Raw genomic sequence first — 23,515 nt, 5'->3', positions numbered from 1 at the left:
ATATATTAAGCTCACCTTAGTAATTAAATGCGTTCGTTTTTAGTGAGTGCGTGGGTGTATAAGATTTTTGTTGATGTGGTTTGCTGATTGATTGGTTGGTAGTTGAGTATTTGTTGAAAGTTGGGGTGTTGATATTGTTAAGATTGATATTGTAAGCCCACCTTTTTATATGCCCATGCATAATGATAAAGCTTTCTACTCTTTTCTTTTTAATATTCTTACAAATTTTTCATCGGTTTTGTAATCCGTGTATTGATTGATCACACAAAACTTGACCTATGTTAATCTTACAAATCCGAAATGGGTTCGTAAAGTATATAACATCTAATTTCCTCATGCGACACACTACAGTGCATACATGTGTAAATTCAGAAATATTTTCTCTGATTCAACAATTCTGCAATAGTAATAAATTTGTATATTCAAGCACTGTGAGAAATTAGCAACACATTTTTTCTTGAAATCCAAGTATTTTGAAAATCTTAAAATCTAAAAATTTTTTTACGAAATAATTTGTTTTTTCGTCGAAGAATAAATATGCAACTTTTATAATATATAACCAAAAATAAAAACTAAAAAATAAAAAAAAAATAAAAAATATAAACTCTCAATAAAATAAAACAAACTAAACAAAAATAAGATTTAATTTTTAATGATTTGAAATTAAATAAGACTAAATAAAAGTACTGAAAAGGAAAAATTATATTGTCAAAGAAAATGAAATAATAAAACATTTTATATTACATAAATTAAAAACTAATAAAACAAAAAATAAATTAATTAAAATTATCACAACAGAGTAAAATATGAGGAAAAATAATGCAAAATATAAAATAATAGATAATAAAAGAAAAAAAAATAAATAAAACAAAACATAATAAAATAAAAGCAAATAAAATAAACTAAAATATAAAAAAATAATGCAAAACAAAAAATAATAATAAAAATAGAATAAAAAAGAGCAAATTTAAATAAAATAATAGTTATAAAAAAAATTAAATGAAAGAAAAGAAATCAAAATAAATAAGGTAAAATAAAGAAAATAAAATAGTATAAAATGATATTGAACAAAACAAAAAAAATAAAAAATTTTTATAAAAAAATATAATAAAACGAAGCAAAACAAAGTAAAATAAATTAAAATAAAATTAAACTAAAAAAATAAAATTAAATTAAATAAAATAAATATAAATAAAATTAAACAAAATAAAGTAAAATAAAAAAATAAAATAAAATTTAGTTTGATGAAACAAAATAATATAAAATAAAATTTAATAAGCCAAAACAAAGTAAAATAATAGAAAATAAAATAACATAAAATAAAAAGACAAAAAAAGAATAAAAATAAATAGTAATGTAAAATGAAATAAAATTAAATTAAAAAAATAAAATGAAATAAAATAAAATTAAATTAAATTAAACAAAAGAAAACAAAATAAAACAAATAAAATAAGGCAAAAAGAAGAAAATGAAATAAAATTTAATTTAATTAAACAAAAAAATTTAAAATAAAAGTTAATAAACTAAAAAAAAAACAAAAGGAAAGGAAATAATATAACATAAATTAAAATGTAAAAAAAATTAAATTAAAATAGAATTAAATAAAATAACATAAAATAAATTAAAATTAAATGAAATTAAGTAAAATAAAATACAATAAAGTCAATGGAAAAAAATAAATAAAATAAAACAAACTAATGTAAAATAAAATAACATAACATAAAATAAAAAGAGTAAGAAAATAAACAAATAAAATAATGTCATAATCAAATAGAATAAATTTATATATAATAAAATAATATAAAATAAAATAAAAAATAATTTTAGAATTTAGTTAAATAAAAGAATAACATAAAGTAAATATAAAATACAGTAAAAATAAATAAAATTATACAATATAATCAGACTAAAAAAAAAATAAAAAAAAAAAATAAAAAAATAAAAATTTTAATTAAAATGAAATAAAAGGAAATTAATGGAAAAAATTATAGATATTTAATTCAATATTAAACCCATTGCCGTCTCTTTTCGTGAAGTGAATGTGAAATTGAAAATTGCGCCACACAACCCGTTGAATCGTTTGGATACTTTAATCGTTCCTTACGACAGGCATACCTATCGCCAGTATATTCTAAGCCACCGAACTGGCTGGCGGAGTTCCTAGGACTCAATTTATTGCTCGAGGAAGAAAGATTTCCAATTCCCAAATATATGAAAGCTCATATTTTTTTAAAATAATGCTAATAAAACTAAGCTAAAGAGCTAAATCCTTTTTGTATTGGTAATGGACCAAGCAATTGGTTTAAAGAGACAGAGCATCATTATGGGCGTTCGAAGTCAAAAATTTGTCCAATACCTATGTGGGTGCTGTAGAGTGTTAGAAGCAAATAGGCACTCAGCTTTTGGTACACCCGCACAATTCTGTACTAATTATAAAAGCGTTACCGAATTTTTTGTCAGTTTTTGGACTTTACATTTTTTTCTGTGTAGAAATATTTCTAATTTAAAATCACGCTCCAGAATGTCTAGCGCATTGGAATATGCTTTGTTTCTCAACGCCCACGTACTATTATGATTTCTTATTATTTATTACTTTTTGTTGTATTTATGTCTTATTTATTGATTAGTATACCAAATCAAGGCTTGATATAGAGATGTTTGCTAGTTAAAATATCCCGAAAGCATTAGTACCGAAGATTTTATAGTATAGAAACATATTTTTTACTAGGCAAAATCTGAGCAAAAATCTATTGAAATAGAGAAAGCTAATGCAACTTTACTAAAATAGTTGAACAAAGTTTAGTGCACTGAAAGAAATAACGCTAATAGAATCAATAAAACTCGATTATTGCATGTTGTTAATTCAACCGAGTTTTTTAGTCATTCAAATTGAAGAGAAACTTGAAGCCTCTAGTAGCTACAGATTTTTAATCAAGTAAGTGATTCGTCTCTTAGAAGACCACGTTTTATTGGTCGTTTCGTTTTGAAGAGGAATTTACGCTAACGGCGCCCACTACTTTGCTGTTATAACCATGGTACCGCAAAAACTTCTGTGATATCAACAGCATTCACTGAAATCTTTTATTTTAGCAGTTTTGTTAATATCCCCATAAGTGTATTTTAACTTTTTGGTTAATTACTGAGCTCGAGGCCGCAAAGATAAATAAAACACCATATATTTTGTGGTATTATAATTTATATAATTGATCGATATTTCGATTTCAATCTGAAACCATCCACAGTAACGTTTTTCAGTCACAGTTTACGGCCGCTTTGGGGTAGGCTTTTTTGTGCGCCAACATTGGTTTTTTATTATCTAGATAATTTGCAGATACGGCAACAGCTGGATTTTGTCTACCCAACAAAATTAAAAAAAAAAATTCTTCAGCGAAATATATCTTTCCGGAGGTGATATCCAACATCATTATTTAATTATTTTTAAACCAGCTATTTCTCGAGTTTATATACAACTTCACTCTATAATCACCACTAACCATTGAGAAATTTTGTAAAATGGATATCGAGTTGAGGTGGAGTTGAAAAAAAATCTCCAAGGGGGTACCACCAAAACCAACAGCTGTTTATTGTGAGAAATAAATACCTCGTTCATAGCAGTAATGAAGCGTAATTTTTATTTTATTTTATTTAAAAAAAAATTATCTATATTTTATTTTACATTCGTGAAAATACTGTTGTATGGAGTCTTACATTTGGGTCCAGTTAGAGAACCACAGGTTGTTAAAAATGTTTGTTTCAACTTGAGTGATAGCACTTTTTACTTTATAAAAAAACTCCCTCTTATGCTGAGTAAGCTATGACTCTCGAGTTGAGCCACTGTTTCGAAATAACCCTTGAGATTTTAGAAGTATGCCTAGATATCCACAAGAGCTCTAATGGCACTCAAACCCAAATGCTTGTTGGGTATATTCGACGCCGATTTGAACGAGCGCAAATAATTGGTAGGGTAACTAGAGCTTAACCCTGCCAGATCGGCCGCTTAAGCTCAGCTTAAACTTTAGTTAAAATAGGCCGAAAAACTGCAAAATAAGTTCAAGCGTAATTTATCTAACAAATTGAGTTGAACTTGTACTGAAAAACCCGGCCTTAAAGTGATAGTAATAATTTTTTAGTTAACAGAGGTATGGCTTACGTATGATGGAATGTGTTTGTTAATTTGATTGATAATTTTTCCTTAGAACATTCATCAACTATTTGCAATGAATAAAAACTGTATCTTGTTTCTTTCAGTGATGTAGCGTTTACAACCGTAATCTTTAACTACATAGTACACTTTACTCTTCAGCATCTTTTAGTCAATGTTCTGTTAAGAATCAACTGCTTTTTATTTCGCCATTTAATGTTTTAGACATCGCAAAATCATACATAATAAATTCGTTTCCAATTTTTTCTTCTTCTACTTGCCTGCACAATAAGCTGATGCAGAAAGTGTTGACATATACCAACAAGTTTTTGTGAAAAAACAATGGTTTTAGTTTGCGAGAGAAAGCTTTTTTGTCGGGTTGTTGGCTTAAGAAGATTTCTCTTACAAGCTTTGAAAGGCCTTGCCGATACCAGATAATCTAAAAGTTACGGCGCCGGTAATCCCGATATGAGGCAGGTATATCTAGTAAGTAGCATATGAAGACAAACATAATACAATATATGTACGCACACTAAACAAAAGGACATTTAAATGAGAAAATAATCCACACAGGGGCTTGTCGGTATTTTGACGTTGTCAATCGTGAAAATCAATCATTTTCATATTCATTTGCATTGCCATATGCAACACGTTCAGGTGGTAAATGACCTTAACTATGGAAAATCAATGAATGGAAGTTGCGTGCAATGAAAAGGTGAAATGAAAAAAAAATAATAATATTAATAGAGTAGTGGCAGATTTGTGTGGGCGCCATGGACGGCTGTAAGCATAGAGCTGTTAACAGGAAAAACATTCTAAGAACATTTATATAGCCTACAAACATAAGAATATTTTATATATATACATATGTTTCTGATTTGATTTATACACCATAGAGTGATTAGTATTCATAATTAATTTGTTTATTTTTTTCTTTCTCATTGCAGGTATGTAAGCGAGACATGTTTCAAAGTTGTAACTTAATTATGAACTACATAGAGTTTGAATGTAAGTACAGTGAAAGCTTATTAATTACTAGCAAACGCGGCAAATGTTGTTCTGCCCTAACTTTGGTATATTTGCAGAATTTTTTACCTCTTACTCTCCCTCCTCTCTCCCCCTTTTCCTTATCCTTTTATTAACTCTTCCCTCTGCCTTTCACATACCCAGTTTCTTTCTCCCTCTCCGTCTTTTCTTCACCTATTCCTATTTCTCTTTCGTCGTCTAGCTCTATCTTTTTCTCAGTGTTGTTGTTGTTGTAGCAGTGCTTCGCCCCATCCAATAGGTGTGACCGATCACAAATTGTCATCAATATCCTCGAACGGGAGTCCAAGGAAACTTGCTGTTTTAACAGGAGTGGAGGGGTGGTAGAGGCGTTGGTTCCACATTACAATTGAAGAGATGGTTGGTATCATGCGGGGACACATTGCAAGCAGGGCATACATTTTGTATGTCGGGGTTGATTATAGATAGGTAGGAGTTTAACCTGTTACATTATCCAGATCCAAGTTGAGCTAGATTGACTCGCGTTTCCCTAGGTAGTGTGCGTTCCTCTTGACTACAGGTCTTTCTCAGTGTCTTTCTCCTTCCCTCTTTTCACTTCTGTATAGTTCTCTATAGTTCTTATATTATTCTTCTCCACCCTTTATTCCCAGTCATAGTGCCGGTCCCAGTCCCAGTAATGAGCAACACTTTAAGCGACACGAAAAGAGAATTGCCAATAATAGAAGCACGAAGTTTATGCGTTTGAACTCGGACATTTCTTTCCGGACGTATATATGTACATATGTATGTTTTTGCCAGGCTGATGCAACTAAACCGAATATCAAAATAAAAATTACTTTACTTTAAAGCTCTCATCAGCAGCTTTGATTTGATATCCATATCGTATAAACACATTCTGGTGGTATCCGGGTGCACGTTTTGGCCTATATCATGACATCCTAGCTTCCTAGCGAGATAAAAGCATGCCTAGACTTCCGTGGGTGAAACTACATAAGCATGCGCATTTCTGCATTATTCCGTAGTGTAGTTTAGGCGCCATTACGTAACAACACACAGACATTCGCATGTATGTATATAGATTGGGAGAGTACGGGCTATATAGGTTAGGTTAGGCTAGAGCGGCCACCGGTGCGAGCACCAGTGCACTTAGGCCCAAAAGGTCCCGTTTTGATACCACGTGGATCATCAAAGAAGGGATGCCTCAGAAAATGCTTGACAATTTCTATCTCCTCTTCGTGTTTGCAGCTCTTGCAGTAATCATTAAAGGGAGCACCCAACCGTTGTGCATACCTCCCGATTGCCAGGTATATGCCCCCCCCCCCCCCCCCCCCCCACCTCCAAGAAGAATTAGACTTCTCGCACGTCTAGCATCGCATTCAGGCAAAACGAACTTATTGTGGTAGCAGGATTTAAGAATGCTCCATTTCATACCCGCTTCCCTAAGGAAAACCCCATTTCAAAGTGGGCTTACAGGTAGAGAGCGGCATGCTCAATGCCTCCCAGGACGACGGAAGCGGACCGGATGTGCTTCTCGAATAAGTTCGTCAATAATCTAATTTCTCTAAATATTCAAGTATCCAGGCATCCATACCAGACTGAAGTAAGTTTGCTCAGCGATCTCGTTAAGAGATTTGCCGCACTTCTCTACTGTCCTGGACTTAGGTCACATCCAAGCGCTTTTAGTGCAGCCTGGCTGTCAGAGTAAATACGGGCTGTAACATAAATATGCAATAGATGTATGTATGTATGTATTTATACTTTCTATATATATAGCAAATTTAATTAATTCCATTTTTACTTCTAAGACCACACAATCGCTTGGAAACTATTTGTTGTTTCCTGTTGTATTGGGTGTGGGTCCCTGTGTGTAGGGGCACAGCGCACAACTCCCACCCATAAATCGTTTAACCCTTTCATTAATATATTTTTTGAAAAATGTGGTAAATGTCAAAATATGACATAAGTGATTTTCCTCACGTTATGCTTTCTTTGAATTTGATGCTGCTTTGTTTCTATCATTTTTCACTTAAGTTCTAGCAATAACTCTGCTGAAGCAAAAGTTTTTAATATATTATTATACTCAGCTGAGCAGAGCTCACAGGGTATATTAATTTTGTTCGCATATCAGTAATCCGTAACGCCATAAACTAATCGAGATAGATATAGACTTTTATATATCAAAATTATCTGGACGAAAAAAGAAATTCATGCTAAACAAAAATTAGCAAAATCGGATGACGAACATGCCCACTTAAAAAAAATTTATTTGAGTCAAATTTTAACAAAAAATTTAATATCTTTACAGTATATAAGTAAATTATATCAACATTCAACTCCAGTAATGGTATGGTGCAACAAAATACAAAAATAAAAGAAAATTCCAAATAGGCGTGGCTCAGCCCTTTTTCATTTAATTTGTCTGGAATACCTTTCATGCCATAAGTCGAAGAAAATTTTACCAATCCTTGTGAAATTTGGTGGGTGCAAAGATTCTATGACGATATCTGTTTTCTGTGAGAATGGGCGAAGTCGGTTGAATCTACGCCGTACGTATTACCTCAACTCACTTTATCTTGCTATAAAAAATGGCCGAAATTCGACTATGAAAATTACAAAAAATGAAAAAAATGCCATATTTCTATACCAAATATGAAAAAAGGGATGAAACATGGTAATTGGATTGGTTTATTGACGCAAAATACAATTTTAGAAAAACTTGGTAAATGGGTGTGACACCATATTAAGTAGAAGAAAATGAAAAAGTTCTGCAGGGCGGGATCAAAAGCCCTTGGGATCTTGGAGTTAATACTGTTCGTGGTATTACATATATTAATAAATTAGCGGTACCCGACAGATGATGGTCTGGGTCACCCTGGTCCACATTTTGGTCGATATCTCGAAAACGCCTTCACATATACAACTACCACCACTCCCTTTTTAAACCCTCATTAATACCTTTAATTTGATACCCATATCGTACAAACACATTATAGAGTCACCCCTGGTCCACCTTTTTGGCGATATCTCGCAAAGGCGTCCACCTATAGAACTAAGGCCCACTCCCTTTTAAATAATCATTAACACCGTTGATTTCATACCCATGTCGTTCAAAAACATTCTAGAGTCGCCCCTGGTCCACCTTTATGGCCATATCCCGAAATAGCGTCCACCAATAGAACTATAGTCCACTCCCTTTTAAATACTCCATTTGATACCCATGTCATACAAACACATTCCAGGGTTACCCTAGGTTCATTTTCCAACATGGTGATTTTCCCTTATTTTGTCTTCAAAGTTCTCAGCTGAGTATGCAATGTTCGGTTAAACCCGAACTTAGCCTTCCTTACTTGTTTATCTGTTTTCTTTTCTTTGTGGTTGTTTTTGCTATTTGTATTCATTCAATATTTATCATACGTTCAAAATTGTCTGGCTGGTTAAATAAAATCTGTTTGCTTACAGCCGTCAAGGCATTTCCTCAATGAGTCGATGCTTATTCTCACCGCAATTGCAGGCACATCATTCGAAAGTGGCATGCCTCATTATGGGCGGCTAAACAAAATGGGTCTTTGATACGATAGATGTTAAGGATGTCGTGGATTGGTCATTATAATGTCATGGTGTGTTTGTTATGCGTATAGTAAATAAGAAAATTTCGATCTGATTAATTCATGGTGAAACACCTAACATAACCAACTTAAACGCAGAAGGCGGAAATTGAGTTTGAAAGTTCTTTAAAATTTTCTAAACAGCTAGTGAAATAAAATTAAATAAACTAAAATTTCTGCATGTGAAAAGAGTCTGTGGAGCATAGTACTGGTGATAGAAGTTAACTTTTTGAATTACAAAAATAAAACCGAATCCAAAGAAAAGCTTAGCTACCTTCCATTGTTAATTCATACAAGTGAAAATTCATTCTATTCCTCCATTGCCATATTGTGTTAACATAAAATCAGACTACATATTGATTTTAATTTCTAAAATCTTGTCATTTGCAAAAATGTTTGAAAAACACTATTGGAAAATGAGTTAAGTAATCGAACAGCGATTCAACAGGTGATCGAGGCTGTTTACTATTTTGAACGTTTTTTCAAACATTCGCCACTCTTGTATGAATTCACGATGCTTACTCCCTTTTCCGTTGATAGTAATACAGCGTCCAAACATTAAAGTACTCAATTATATTTTCGGCTAATATCTCGCAAATGAATTAAAGTTATGGCAGATTTCTTTCTTTTAAAACCCACATTGTATGTATTTTTCTGCATTGGTTTGGCAAGTAGCGCACGAGACGCAACTTTCATTTGGTTAGGTCAATGAACCTTCTTATATCTATTATGAATTATTTAGCCTCTTTCTGAAGTTCCTAAAAGGGTATGTTAGAGTGCGTGACTGTTTCTTTACTGCCCCCCTCGTCATACCTTTTGCAAATGCTGTTAAAAGGAGTCCCCACTCTTTCAGTATGTACGTCAAGCACCCATGATCGCGTGATTGGGGCAGTGATCTTAAGGCTTTCCTTCAGATATTTAGCAGGTCTCCTACTTTTTAAGTCGGCCATGTTACTTTTTTATGTTCAAGAAGTACCTGCTGGAGACAGCTATCTTCTCCAAACTGCTGTAAATATTACTTTTGATTGATTTGCATCTATGCAGCAGGCAGCAGTGCATCTGCCCTTGCATGTTGCCCTCATTGTTCCTGTGACAAGGAATCCATATAAGCGGGATAGGAGCGAAGTTAGCTGAGGCATGAGGTGGCCTCCCGTGCCTTCCGTCCTCCTGACCTTATGGCACCTGTTAAAACTAAGCGATGGCGTGCGATGTCAGAGCCACATTCGAATATCTTCTGATGATACCACCATGACGATACTGCCTCGAGTTCCAATAACCAGACTCACCAAGTCGTACTATATTTTCCACATACATTTCCTTCTAAGAAAAACCTAGCGTGTCGCCGATGATGGTGTTACCTCAAAAAAATTAACTAATTGGTTTAAGTTAACCCTCTTTCCACACCATTTCACCTCTCTTCCAAACATAATTCGCAACTACCCTATACTGTTCTATTTTTCTCTAAATTTCTCCTGAACACATCCTATTCTGCCCTTCTCTCTTTTCTTTTACCGGTCCCTCTTTAGTCTCTTTTCCCCTTGGCCTTTCTTTTAACTCTACCTGATTCTACCCATTCCCTCTTACCTCTCTCTCCCCCTTACGATACTTCTGCCATCACTTAGTAAGTCTTCCAAGCATAAAATCACGTGATTATTTGTTCTCGATATTCCGTATTCAGCTGGTGAGAATAGATCATACTGCACGTACAGAGGTATTATAAAAACACCAATCCTCATCGACAAATCGCTTTCTGAATAAATATTTTGACACCCTAAAAGAGGTTGTGTAAAGGCAGCGATTGCTTCGCTGACTGGATTCTCATCTGTCCAAAAACGGGATGTGGACTATGGAATTCCAATTTTATTCGGTCCAACTCCACCTTTTTGTTATTTATTTATTTTAAGATACAAGTTTTTAATAAATACATATGTATTTCGTGCGTCTTGATTGGCAAATAAGTTCGTCAGAGTCTCCCCTGCCGTCACGTTCACGTGGTTTTTTTCACATACTCCTAACTATTAGTCAATCTAAGAAATTATCACTTGAAACCAATTTATCAGTTGAGCTAAACTTAATTGTATGTATTGATTTTGATAACAGGTTTTCCTGACTAATATTATTTATCCAAAAGAGTACACATCACATGTACGAACGCATCATCTGACCAATCGAAGATAGTGTGTAAATTTATTAATTAATATACAATAATATTTTGTTATTAATAATATGCAACAGCAGAAATGTTCCGGTGCATACTTAGATTACTGGGACAAAATAACTAATAATAGTTATAGCTATTAACTCAGCATCAAGATCACGCTCATGGCTAGAATGACAAGCTTCCATTTTTAATTAACACCACATCACATTGTAATGTATCATGCGCTGTGTCATAGTATTAGTGATATAGCATTATCATTCATAGGGGAGCAGATCATATTTATCGCTTGTCTGCAATAAATGTGCATTGATGCCCACTTAATTAATTGACTAACCACAGAAGGGGTGTAATCATTGACAAAAAAATTTAATAGAAGTAAAAACGATAGCATTTGTGAATGAAGCATTATGAAGCGCTTAGTTGGTGAATGCATTAGTGATCAGTGCGTTCAGGCGATCTTCGTTTAGTGATCGGATGACATATCTACAATGACATCGCTATTTATCCAGAGATCGTTACAAATGTGTCAGAAGGCAATGTAGAACCAATGAGCTTGGCCATTTGTTGCCTGTTACACTGGACACCTCCTCCGTAATCACTTTACCCACACATTCCTTGCATGTCATTCATTCTTTGTTTGTTGCGGCCTGTAATTATGAAAATAAAACCTGAAATTTACCCAGCCAAGAGCTTCACAGCTTTTTATACTCAGCGCGCTTTGCACACAAAGTATAGTAGCTTTGGTAACATAACGTTTGGTTGTATAAAAAAAATTATGTAAGGCGCGATAACCTCCGAAGAGGTTTTAGGCCGGGCTTCTCTTCCAATTTGCGTCATTCTCCTCTTGATTTTCCCTACAAATTGGCCGGAGGGGAAATACATGTTTTATGCCGACTCCGAACGGCATCTGCAAGGCAGATGAGTTATCACTGAGAACTTTTCGTGACAGAAATACACTCGAAGCGCTTGCCAGACACTGCCGAGGTGCGACCCCGCTTAGAAAAATTTTCTTCTAATTGAAAAACCTTATTTCTAAAATTTTGATGTTGCTTTGATCGGGGTGTTAACCCAGGGCAAACGGTGTGGTAGACGGAGCACGCTACATCACACCACGGTATAGGTATATAGAAATCGCGATAGATATAGACTTCCATATATCAAAATCATCAGTATCGAAAAAAAATTTGATTAAGTAATGTCCGTGCGTCCGTCTGTCCGTCCGTTAACACAATAACTTGAGCAAATATTGAGATATATGCACCAAATATACGGTATACGGTCTTATCTTGACCAAGAATAGATTGGTATTGAAACTGAGCGAAATCGGATGATAACCACGCCCACTTTTTATATATATAACATTTTGGAATGTTGAAATTTGACACGTAGACTGATACTGAGATACAAATTTTGATAAAAATTTGAGAAAATTTTTTAAAAGGGGCGTGGCATCGCCCACTTGTGATAAAATCAATTTTACAAATATTATTAATCATAAATCAAAAAGCGTTAAACCTATCGTAACAAAATTCGACAGAAAGCTTGCTGTTACTTTTATATAAAAGAGTTTTAAAGGGACGAAAAAAAACTATATCCTTAAAAAAAGAGATATCAATTATATTTCTTTTCCCAAGTGGAATTATAACAAGGAATAGGAAAAAAAATAAAATTATTGAAATTATTGGCTAAGCTATTTTCTATGTTTCGGGAGCCATGACTCGAAGAAAAATTAACATATCGTAATAATATCGGGTAGAAAAATTTTCCCTATAGCAGGAAATATTTCTAGTAGAAATGAACGGGATCGGTTAAAGACCACGCCTCCTTTTATATGACGAAAATTTAAATGGGTTATGGACTATAATAGTAAGTTATATCTTAGCGAAACTTAGTATTGCATCAATGATATTTCACTTACCAAGTTTTATTGTAGGAGGAAATTGGAAGATATTTTTTTTTTAAATGGGCGGCTCCACGTCTTATGTAGAAAAGTAAATTATCTGAAATGAACTGTAAAATTGAAGCTCACGCTAAGTACACAATGTTAAGTTATACCCGATTTTAGACACCCTTGCTTGTTTTTTCTTAGCTTTAAAAGTAAACAAGTTTATGTGTTCATTAATTGTTACTATGCCAGGTATTTTTGTTCCAAGACAATGTCAATCTATTTAGTTTTGCTGATCTCACTAAAGGCCGCGTCCAAATCATCTTTTTCATATAGATGCGTTCAACGCAAACTTATGCATGATGAGTAGATTGCACGTTTTTTATGGAGACCGGCAGATTGAGCGACACTAGAGCCATATGATATGAAAAAATTGCTATCTTCCAACTTTTGTTGCAAGCAAAGCATAAGAACAAGACATTTGGCATTTAATTTGGCTAAGAGTGCTTATATACTTTATAAATAAAATTTTTTTCCTACATATTGATATTTTTCAAAAATTTTTCACAGTTAAAAACTGCAATTTAACAAATGAATAGAACACAAAATATGTTAGCAGAAATTTTTCTTGTATAGTGAGAATATTTATAACAGTGCTTCGAGAAATTTTGTATGTGAATGCGCAAGGCGAAATAAACTTCAGTTACCAAGTCTGAAGTTCCTTAATATTTACAAACGAGATGTTGTCTTGCTTGATTGTGGCGATGTTACTGGAATGTATAAGATTGCGTTTAACGCATATGTATGAAAAATTTCATTCTGGCTCGGCTATTGCTGTCATGCATGGGATTGCGTTGAATGCAATGAAAAACTTCATCCTGACGCGGCCATAAGCTTCGCTGGTTGTCACATGAAAACAATACAGCTGACGCGATTGGTTTCTAGCACAAGCTTAGAGCTACTGTGTGCATAATTTTAAGCAAATTTTACTTGGTTTTTTTATTTTTAGATATTTTGTAATCTTCTTTATGGTTTCTCATTTAGTTTTTTCTTTTGTTTTACTGTAATTTGTCATTTAACCCAGCTAACCGTGCACGGTACATTTTCAGGAAGGTTAAGTTCGGGTGTAACCGAACATTACATACTCAGTTGAGAGCTATGGTGACAACATAAGGGAAAATAACCATGTAGGAAAATGAACCGAGGGAAACCCTGGAATGTGTTTGTATGACATGTGTATCAAATGAAAGGCATTAAAGAGTATTTTATGAGGGAGTGGGCCATAGTTCTATAGGTGGACGCCATTTAGGGATATAGCCATAAAGGTGGATCAGGGTTGACTCTAGAATGCGTTTGTACGATATGGGTATCAAATGAAAGGTATTAATAAGTATTTTAAAAGGGCGTGGACCTAAGTACTATAGATGGACGCCTTTTCGAGATATCGCCGTAAAGATGGACCAGGGGTGACTCTAGAATGCGTTTGTACGATATGGGTATCAAATGAAAGGTGTTAATGAGCATTTTAAAAGGGAGTAATCCTTAGTTCCATAGGTGGACGCCGTTTCGAGATATCGCCATAAAGGTGGACCAGGGGTGACCCTAGAATTTGTTTGCACAATATGGGCATCAAACGAAAGCTGTTAATGAGTATTTTAAAAGGGAGTGGGCCTTAGTTCTATAGGTGGACGCCGTTTCGAGATATCGCCATAAAGGTGGACCAGGGGTGACTCTAGACTTTGTTTGTACGATATGGGTATCAAATGAAAGGTGTTAATGAGTATTTTTAAAAGGGAGTGGGCCTTCGTTTTATAGGTGTTCGCCTTTTCGAGATATCGCCATAAAGGTGGACCAGGGGTGACTTTAGAATTTGTTTGTATGATATGGGTATCAAATGAAAGGTGTTAATGATTATTTTATAAGGGCGTGGGGCTTAGTTCTATAGGTGGACCCCTTTTCGAGATATCGCCATAAAGGTGGACCAGGGGTGACTCTAGAATTCGTTTGTGCAATATGGGTATCAAACGAAAGGAGTTAATGAGTATTTTAAGAGGGAGTGGGCCTTAGTTCTATAGGTGGACGCCTTTTCGAGATATCGCCATAAAGATGGACCAGGTGTGACTCTAGAATGCGTTTGTACGATATGGGTATCAAATGAAAGGTGTTAATGAGTATTTTAAAAGGGAGTAATCCTTAGTTCCATAGGTGGACGCCGTTTCGAGATATCGCCATAAAGGTGGACCAGGGGTGACCCTAGAATTCGTTTGTGAAATATGGGTATCAAACGAAAGGAGTTAATGAGTATTTTAAGAGGGAGTGGGCCTTTCTGGACCAGGGGTGACTCTAGACTTTGTTTGTACGATATGGGTATCAAATGAAAGGTGTTAATGAGTATTTTTAAAAGGGGTGGGCCTTCGTTCTATAGGTGTTCGCCTTTTCGAAATATCGCCGCAAAAGGTGGACCAGGGGTGACTCTAGAATGAGTTTGTACGATATGCGTATCAAATTAAAGGTATTAATGAGAGTTTTAAAAGGGAGTGGTGGTAGTTGTATATGTGAAGGCGTTTTCCAGATATCGACCAAAATGTGGACCAGGGTGACCCAGAACATCATCTGTTGGATACCGCTAATTTATTTATATATGTAATACCTGCCAAGATTTTAAGGGTTTTTTATTTCGCCCTGCAGAACTTTTTCATTTTCTTCTACTTAATATGGTAGGTGTCACAATAATTTTATAAAGTTTTTTCTAAAGTTATATTTCGCGTCAATAAAACAATCCAATTACCTTACCATATTTCATCCCTTTTTTTGTATTTGGTATAGAATTATGGCATTTTTTTCATTTTTCGTAATTTTCGATATGGAAAAAGGGGGCGTGGTCATAGTCGGATTTCGTTCATTTTTCATACCAAGATAAAGTGAGTTCAGATAAGTACGTGAACTGAGTTTAGTAAAGATATATCGATTTTTGCTCAAGTTATCGTGTTAAGGGCCATGCGGAAGGACAGACGGACGACTGTGTATAAAAACTGGGCGTGGCATCAACCGATTTCGCCCATTTTCACAGAAAACAGTTAACGCCATAAAATCTATGCCCCTACCAAATTTCAAAAGGATTGGTTAATTTTTGTTCGACTTATGGCGTTAAAAGTATCCTAGACAAATTAAATGAAAAAGGGCGGAGCCACGCCCATTTTTAAATTTTCTTTTATTTTTGTATTTTGTTGCACCATATCATTACTGGAGTTGAATCTTGACATAATTTACTTATATACTGTAAAGATATTAAATTTTTTGTTAAAATTTTACTTTTAAAAAAATTCTCCGATTTTGCTAATTTTTATTGAGCGTACATATAGTAATAAGAGTAACGTTCCTGCCAAATTTCATCATGATATCTTCAACGACTGCCAAATTACAGCTTGCAAAATTTTAAATTACCTTCTTTTAAAAGTGAGCGGTGCCACGCCCATTGTCCAAAATTTTACTAATTTTCTATTTTGCGTCATAAGTTCAACTCATCTACCAAGTTTCGTCGCTTTATCGGTCTTTTGTAATGAATTATCGCACTTTTTCGGTTTTTCGAAATTTTCGATATCGAAAAAGTGGGCGTGGTTATAGTCCGATATCGTTCATTTTAAATAGCGATCTGAGGTGAGTGCTCAGGAACCTACATACCAAATTTCATCAAGATACCTCAAAATTTACTCAAGTTATCGTGTTAACGGACGGACGGACGGACGGACATGGCTCAATCAAATTTTTTTTCGATCCTGATTATTTTGATATATGGAAGTCTATATCTATCTCGATTCCTTTATATATGTACAACCAACCGTTATCCAATCAAACTTAATATACTCTTTGAGCTCTGCTCAACTGAGTATAAAAAGCGTGTAAGTAATATGCCCGTGGCTGGGTACTAAAGTGTCGTATAACTAATGCATTTGTGTTGATCTTGACACTCGTAAACTTGCTCCATTTCCTCTGTATTACTATTTTTTCTTAATTTTTTTTCAAGCTTATGGTATTCTGCATATAGTTATAATAATATTTTTTAAAAGTTGCAATTAACTTTTATTTACATATGTGAAAAGGCCAAAAACGTAAAACAAAAAACATTTGACTCATTTGCGCTAATTATTTTCAATAATTAAAATATGTGTTTTGTGTCTTTCTCTTACTTTGCACAATTTAGCTAATTAAGTTTTGAGGCCAGAGAAGTAATAGTTCTAAATGCCAGGGCCACCGGGTATTATTTACAATTTGATTAACACGATGCATAGCTCAGGGTAGCGTTATAACTTTCACAAAGTCAAAGGTGACAAACAACAGTTTTTTCGCAAAACTTCCGATTTTCTAAGGCTTAAGTTTCAGAAAACATATCACAAAGAAATATTCAGTAATGTTTATCTTAGAAAATGTAACCAAGTGGTTCCTTTAAACTGAAAATGTAAAGAGGCGCATTTGTACAACAAAATTCAATGCGACCATTCCGGCATATTCAGATTGCGGTTTAACTGACTTTTATCAGTGTCGGTACACAAAAAAATCCAACTCAAAGTGGGCATCTGTCTTTATATATATGTGTATGTATGGAATCGTGTGAATATAGTGGGTTCTGCACTAGGTTTTGAACTTGCCGCATTATAACCATTTTCGAGGTTGACTTGTGGCACCAAAGAACAGCGTGATTAAAAAGTTGCTCTGCTCTTTAAGCACATATGTCCATCATCATCATAAATTGGCCTTTAACCGCATACGCGATTTTGGTCGTTTCGTAAGAAGTCACGCCAGCGTCACGACACCAATTGGGAGCACCAAAGAGGGCAAGTCTTCCTGCAGCTGCCTTTGCTAACTCAGTAGAGTTTTCCAGAAGAAGGCTCTGCTTCCTAACTGCGTTGTCGATTGAAATATGAAATAATATTGAATTTTTTTGACATTGTTGTCGTTTGGCTCCGTTAGTCAAATAACTTGAGCACCCTTAGACTCTTATCCTGCGATTCTTATGACTGATATAAAACCAAAGGAATATTAAGCCAAGCTAACAAGTTAAATGGAGATATCTCAAACAGGACATAGAGCAAGTCGTATGGCTTAATCTACTCGGCACAAATGATGAGTATATTGCGGCATAATTGTTGTTGGATTTACCTTCTCTCTTCTTGTAATTAAATTTTTTTCATGCGAAGGATCCTTTTAATTATACAATTTCATATTTATGGAAGGAATGTAAGTTGTTAAAAACCATTTTTTTTTAATTTAGAGGATGATTATTTAAATCGCTTAAATTATGAAACGGTTTATCTCATTTTATTTATTGGCCTTTGGCTGCCGTATTGATGTGGTGGTATGGTTATCCGCCTACCACACCGTGGGTCCGGGGATCAGTTTTCAGGCAAACTAACGTCAAAAATTTAGAAACAAGTTTTTTCAATTCGAAAATAGTTTCCCTAATAGAAGTGATTTTGCAAACACACCAAGTGTATATCTGCCATGACAAGCTTTTCAGTGAAAATTCATCTGCTGTGCAGGTGTCGTTGGGAGTCGGCATAAAACATGTAGGTTCCGTCCCGCCAATTTGTAGAGAAAGTTAAAAGGAGCATGACGCAAATTGGGAGAGAAACTCGGCCTAAATCTCCTCGAAGGTAAAATGCGCCAAGCATTTTTTTTTTTGCATGCGCTTATATCTAGCTAAAGAAATAGGTTTACTATCCCAAATCAAATGTCTTCAGAACGAAGAAGGGTGGTTCTGTTTGTAGCCTAAAGCGTCGGAGTGTGACCCAGTGTCAATATATTCTAAGATTTCACATTCTAGGGTTATACTCTTCGAAACAAAAAATAATAATTCGTAAAAAGCAAGAACAGCCCAAGCATGAATAAGTTTGACGTTCACCCTTGGGTATTGAGAGCTGTTTGTCTTTCTTCAGCTTTATATAGGAGCCTTTTAAGATAAATTTTACTAACGCATCTGATTATTAACTGCACAGCTCATCAACATTATCATAAGAAAATCAATTAAAATATTCCCACAAAAATTTCGCTTGCCTAATTCACAAAAATAAAACCATAAATTACAACATCACTTCCTGCCGTCCATAGCTATGTTTCACAAACTTTGTCTCAATGACAAGCTGCTTCGATATTTTTCTTACCTACCTACTACTCAAGCTGCAACCGATTGCAAATTCAATGTGCATTTAATGAACTCCTTTTATATAGAAATCTTATAAAAACAATAAAATCCGCATCTGCATCAAAAGTGCTTTTTTATAACAACAAATAAAAGATCTTTAAATAAAAATTATAAACTCCACTACTGTCAATTTTCACACTATCAAAGCGGTGGCATCGCTAGTGCCAGAACTACCACCAAAAATGGCCAACACAATGTGGCAAAGGCAGAAATGCCGCGCACGCTGTCAAAAGCTTAATAAACTTGAAATGAACAAACAGAAAAAAAAATATATATATATAAGTATATAATAAAATAAAAATAAAACATTGATAAAATATTTATTGATGGTGCAGTGTGTAGAAAATATTTGCATTCGTTTTTGAGAGCATACAAATAAATAAAGATTTTCATTTTTTGCCGTCAGACGCGATGCGCGTTTGCGCATGCGCTTACCGCTCGTACGAACGTCTGTTGGTTGCCAATATAATTGGACAAGATGTCGATGTAGGCAAAAGGTAAGATTTGTTGCTGTTGTTGCAATACAATAACAAATAGTTGAAAAGGCGCTTTTAAAGTAGTTAAGAAGTTAAATAAATAAATAAACAATGAAAAGGCGAAAATATTTAACGGATAAACTTTGTGTGACGCGACGGCACAATAGGAGATGCGATTGCGCGCTCTTACATTAGCTTGACTTTTGCACTCATCGAAAATGGCTTAGGTTAGTCAAATACAGCGGCCCGCTTGCATTGCTTTTTGCATCATCTACGCACTCTTAGTTTAGCACACATGCAAAGTCAAAGACAAACTAGCATGGCCACGCTTGATTGCATGCTAAATGCTTTCCAAGATTTGCATGCATGGTAAAGCATTTTGCTGGCAATTTGTGAGCCAGCGGGCGGCTATCATTGGAGGGCATCACCGCCTCCAATAGGCATTGTAGCTTTCTTGCACCGCGAATTGCTAACAGCACCGTACCGCTTCAACCTCGAATGTTCAGTGTCAATATCAAGCGGGGATTTGGTGGTAGATGCTTTGGCAGCAGCTTGAGTAGCTGGGAAAAATGCAGCTGCGGAAGCTCAAGTCACAATTGAGGTTATCGGAAAAACTAATTTGAAAGTGTGGGCAAAAACGGAAACCAAAATTGAAGAATAATAATAAATTTGAAAATTTTGACTTTGTTTATTGAACCTTAATTTAAAAAAAATGGTCACTTATTTATTGATAATAAAAGATAACGAAACTGAACTAAATCCTATGTATTATTAGTAATTATCATCGTCATTATCATTTCGAGGCAGTCTTCCTTATGATTGTCTACAATGGGTTATTATTCATCCTCAGTATCGTTGTGCCTATTCCATCTTAATAGTAAAGTATTTCCGTAGTGGTAGAAGGAAGAGCGGAGAATAACTCTTGCCAACAAATACTACTTTGGACTGAGTAGGCAATTGATAAGTAAAGTCATCTCCTAGAAGAAGGAGGAGACCAGTACTGAGTTGGCAGAGGCAGGTGGAGGAAAACTTTACCTCCCTCGTTGCTCTGAATATCGCGCCATCGATTTTTCGATAGGATTTGGGCTCAGGAAAAAAAATGTTCCAGTACGCATACCCAAAAAAGCAATTTACGCGCCTGCAAAAAAAAAAAATGGCGAAAGGCTAAATTTTTCGACCAAAACACTCGCCGAAACCAAAAAAAATTTTTTTTTTTGTCAAAAAACTGTTGTAAAAACGTTGGCGCTAACATTTTTATGAAAAAAAAATATATATATTTTGTGTTTTCGGAAGTGTTTTGGTCATTTCGCCATTTTTTTTTCGCAGGCCCGAAAATTATTTTTTGGGTGTGCGTAGTGAATCTTTTTTTTCCGAACCTCAATCCTATCGAAAAATAGATGGCGCCATATCGGTTAACTTTCGTTCATACAAATCGACCCAGGTTAATGTATATAGCACATGCTCACGCAGAAGCGATCAGTTCAATTCATATAAAGTGATAAAAACTGACTCTTTTCGCATGCTCTTTTGTGACTCAGGTCTGACTGAATTGAGGTGCTGCGTTGACCTTACTTCCCTCTCTGTCTTAACGAGGATGATATGGCGGAGCATTTTACGGGTTGTGGAAATGTTAGCCTCCATAACTCGCATAATCTCTGAAGGTCCGTCGACAGTGAGCCATACTCCGTGCCATTTCCGAACCTCTATTTTGTTGTCTATTGTCAAGTATTTATAGGAACAGCCATTATCAAACTGTATGTTTGTATGTGTGTATGCATTTATGTGACAGTATGCACCTGCATTATGATTGTTATAATGCGCATACGAAGAGTGGTTGATTTTACAGCTCGGAGGCTTGTACTGTAAGATGAAGTAGGTTGTAGGGTCAGTGGACGACTTGTTGGACGGCCAAAATCGTTTAAAAAGTTAAACGCTAATTATGTAAATAAGTAATTCAGATGTTTCTATCGGAACCCGCCTATGGAAGCAGAGCTAGAGGGCGGCCCCCACTCCGTTGGAAGGACCAGGTGGAAAACGATTTAAACTCCCTTCGTGTGACCAATTGGCGTCGGTTGGCGGAGCGAAGGAGCGACTGGCGCGCCTTGTTGGATGGCCATAACCGTTTAGACGGTTAAGCGCCATTTAAGTAAGTAAGTAAGTAATTCAGATAGTAAGAAGTCGGGAATCTCTGCTGTTGAGCTTGCCCTTCCCAGTCTGTTGGTTTGCCTTCATATTTTACTGTTGAATTCTGCAATCGCTGAAACTAGTTATTTGGAGAAACAAGATTCTATGCAATAGCATAACATTTCAAAAGACGTCAAGTGTTCGGTCTTATGACCTATTTATCAAACGTCTCAAATACGCATTTTTCTTTTTAAAATAAAAAATGTCGTTGAGATAAGTAAATTGGCGCTGGCAGCTCTCCTCTATAAAATGTTAATTAAGCTTACAGTCTGCATGCGTTAGTCCCAATAAGAGGCGCTCGCTACACAGTCACGCAGTCTCGACGTACCAGCAAAGCAAAGTCTTGAATATTCGCTGGAGTTTGATAAGCTTTGACGTGCATTCAATTTCACGAATTGACACACAAGAACAAAAATGGCATGAAGGCACAAAAAATGGCGATAAGTGCAAAAAACATTGGTGGTATGCTGCTCAACAAAAGCAAACGCCCACATAAACGCAAATACTCCCATAAAAGTAACCATGTGGATTTTCGGCCTACAATAGGCAGGCCTGCTAAATGATTAGGCGGGCCAAGCTTGCCAGCGACTCTGCAGCTGAGCTCCTGACTGTCTGGTACGGCGTTTAAGCAAAGCGGTGAAAAACCCAAATAATAAATAATAGCAAACTTTGAAGGCAGCCACATTTTGTAAGGAAATGCGATAAGCCTGTGAATGGTGATATTTTAGGGTACAATATAAATAAAATATATTTAAATTATATGTATGAATGTAGAATGGCACCCACACACAGCACACTTCATGCGCACTTTTTTGCGAGGCATACAATATTTTTTATCAGCATGCACATACTGAGTCACCTAACAACAAATTTGCAGTGGCATTTAACTAAATATACCTTGACATATGGACCAAATGTACAAAAAAACATTCATGTGCATATATGCTGTATGTAACGTATTTCATTGTGGCGACATCACATGCTGTGCTATCACACCAGGAAGCCATATTGTTACCAATATCGCACGTCCACGCGTCCCTGAAATGCCTGTACACTGAGAAAAATATTTATATTAATAGTCTATCTTGGTTTGCTGTATCGTTATGTGGCTACGCTATGTGGGTTGCCCTCAAAATGCACAGTTCGCACAGTAGGCAATTTTATATAAAATTTATTTTGTGTTTTTTTTTTTATACTCAGTTGAGCAGAGCTCACAGAGTATATTAAGTTTGATTGGATAACGGTTGGTTGTACATATATAAAGGAATCGAGATAGATATAGACTTCCATATATCAAAATAATCAGGATCGAAAAAAAATTTGATTGAGCCATGTCCGTCCGTCCGTCCGTCCGTCCGTCCGTCCGTCCGTTAACACGATAACTTGAGTAAATTTTGAGGTATCTTGATGAAATTTGGTATGTAGGTTCCTGAGCACACATCTCAGATCGCTATTTAAACTGAACGATATCGGACCATAACCACGCCCACTTTTTCGATATCGAAAATTTCGAAAAATGGAAAAAATGCGATAATTCATTGCCAAAGGCGGTTAAAGCGATGAAACTTGGTAGATGGGTTGACGTTATGACGCAGAATATAAAATTAGTAAGATTTTGGACAATGGGCGTGGCACCGACCACTTTTACAAGAAGGTTATTTAAAAGTTTTGCAAGCTGTAAGGCAGTCGTTGAAGATATCATAATGAAATTTAGCAGGAACGTTACTACTATTACTATATATGTGCTAAATAAAAATTAGCAAAATTGGATGTAGAACACGCCCACTTTTTAAAAAAAATTTTTTTTTAATTCAAATTTTAACAAAAAATTTAATATCTTTACTGTATATAAGTAAATT

General features: G+C 35.1%; 1 protein-coding gene across 1 annotated transcript in view; it reads left to right on the top strand.

Annotated features, from left to right (window-relative positions):
* Positions 1-23,515, top strand: part of LOC137248769 (uncharacterized) — a 407,561-nt gene that overhangs the window by 165,949 nt on the left and 218,097 nt on the right. The gene's annotated exons all lie outside the window — the stretch shown is intronic.

Source organism: Eurosta solidaginis, chromosome 4 (genome assembly GCF_040869045.1).
Source record: "Eurosta solidaginis isolate ZX-2024a chromosome 4, ASM4086904v1, whole genome shotgun sequence".
Lineage (NCBI taxonomy): Eukaryota > Metazoa > Arthropoda > Insecta > Diptera > Tephritidae > Eurosta > Eurosta solidaginis.
The sequence above is the reverse complement of the archived record's forward strand: the minus strand, read 5'-3'. Positions and strand labels throughout refer to the sequence as shown.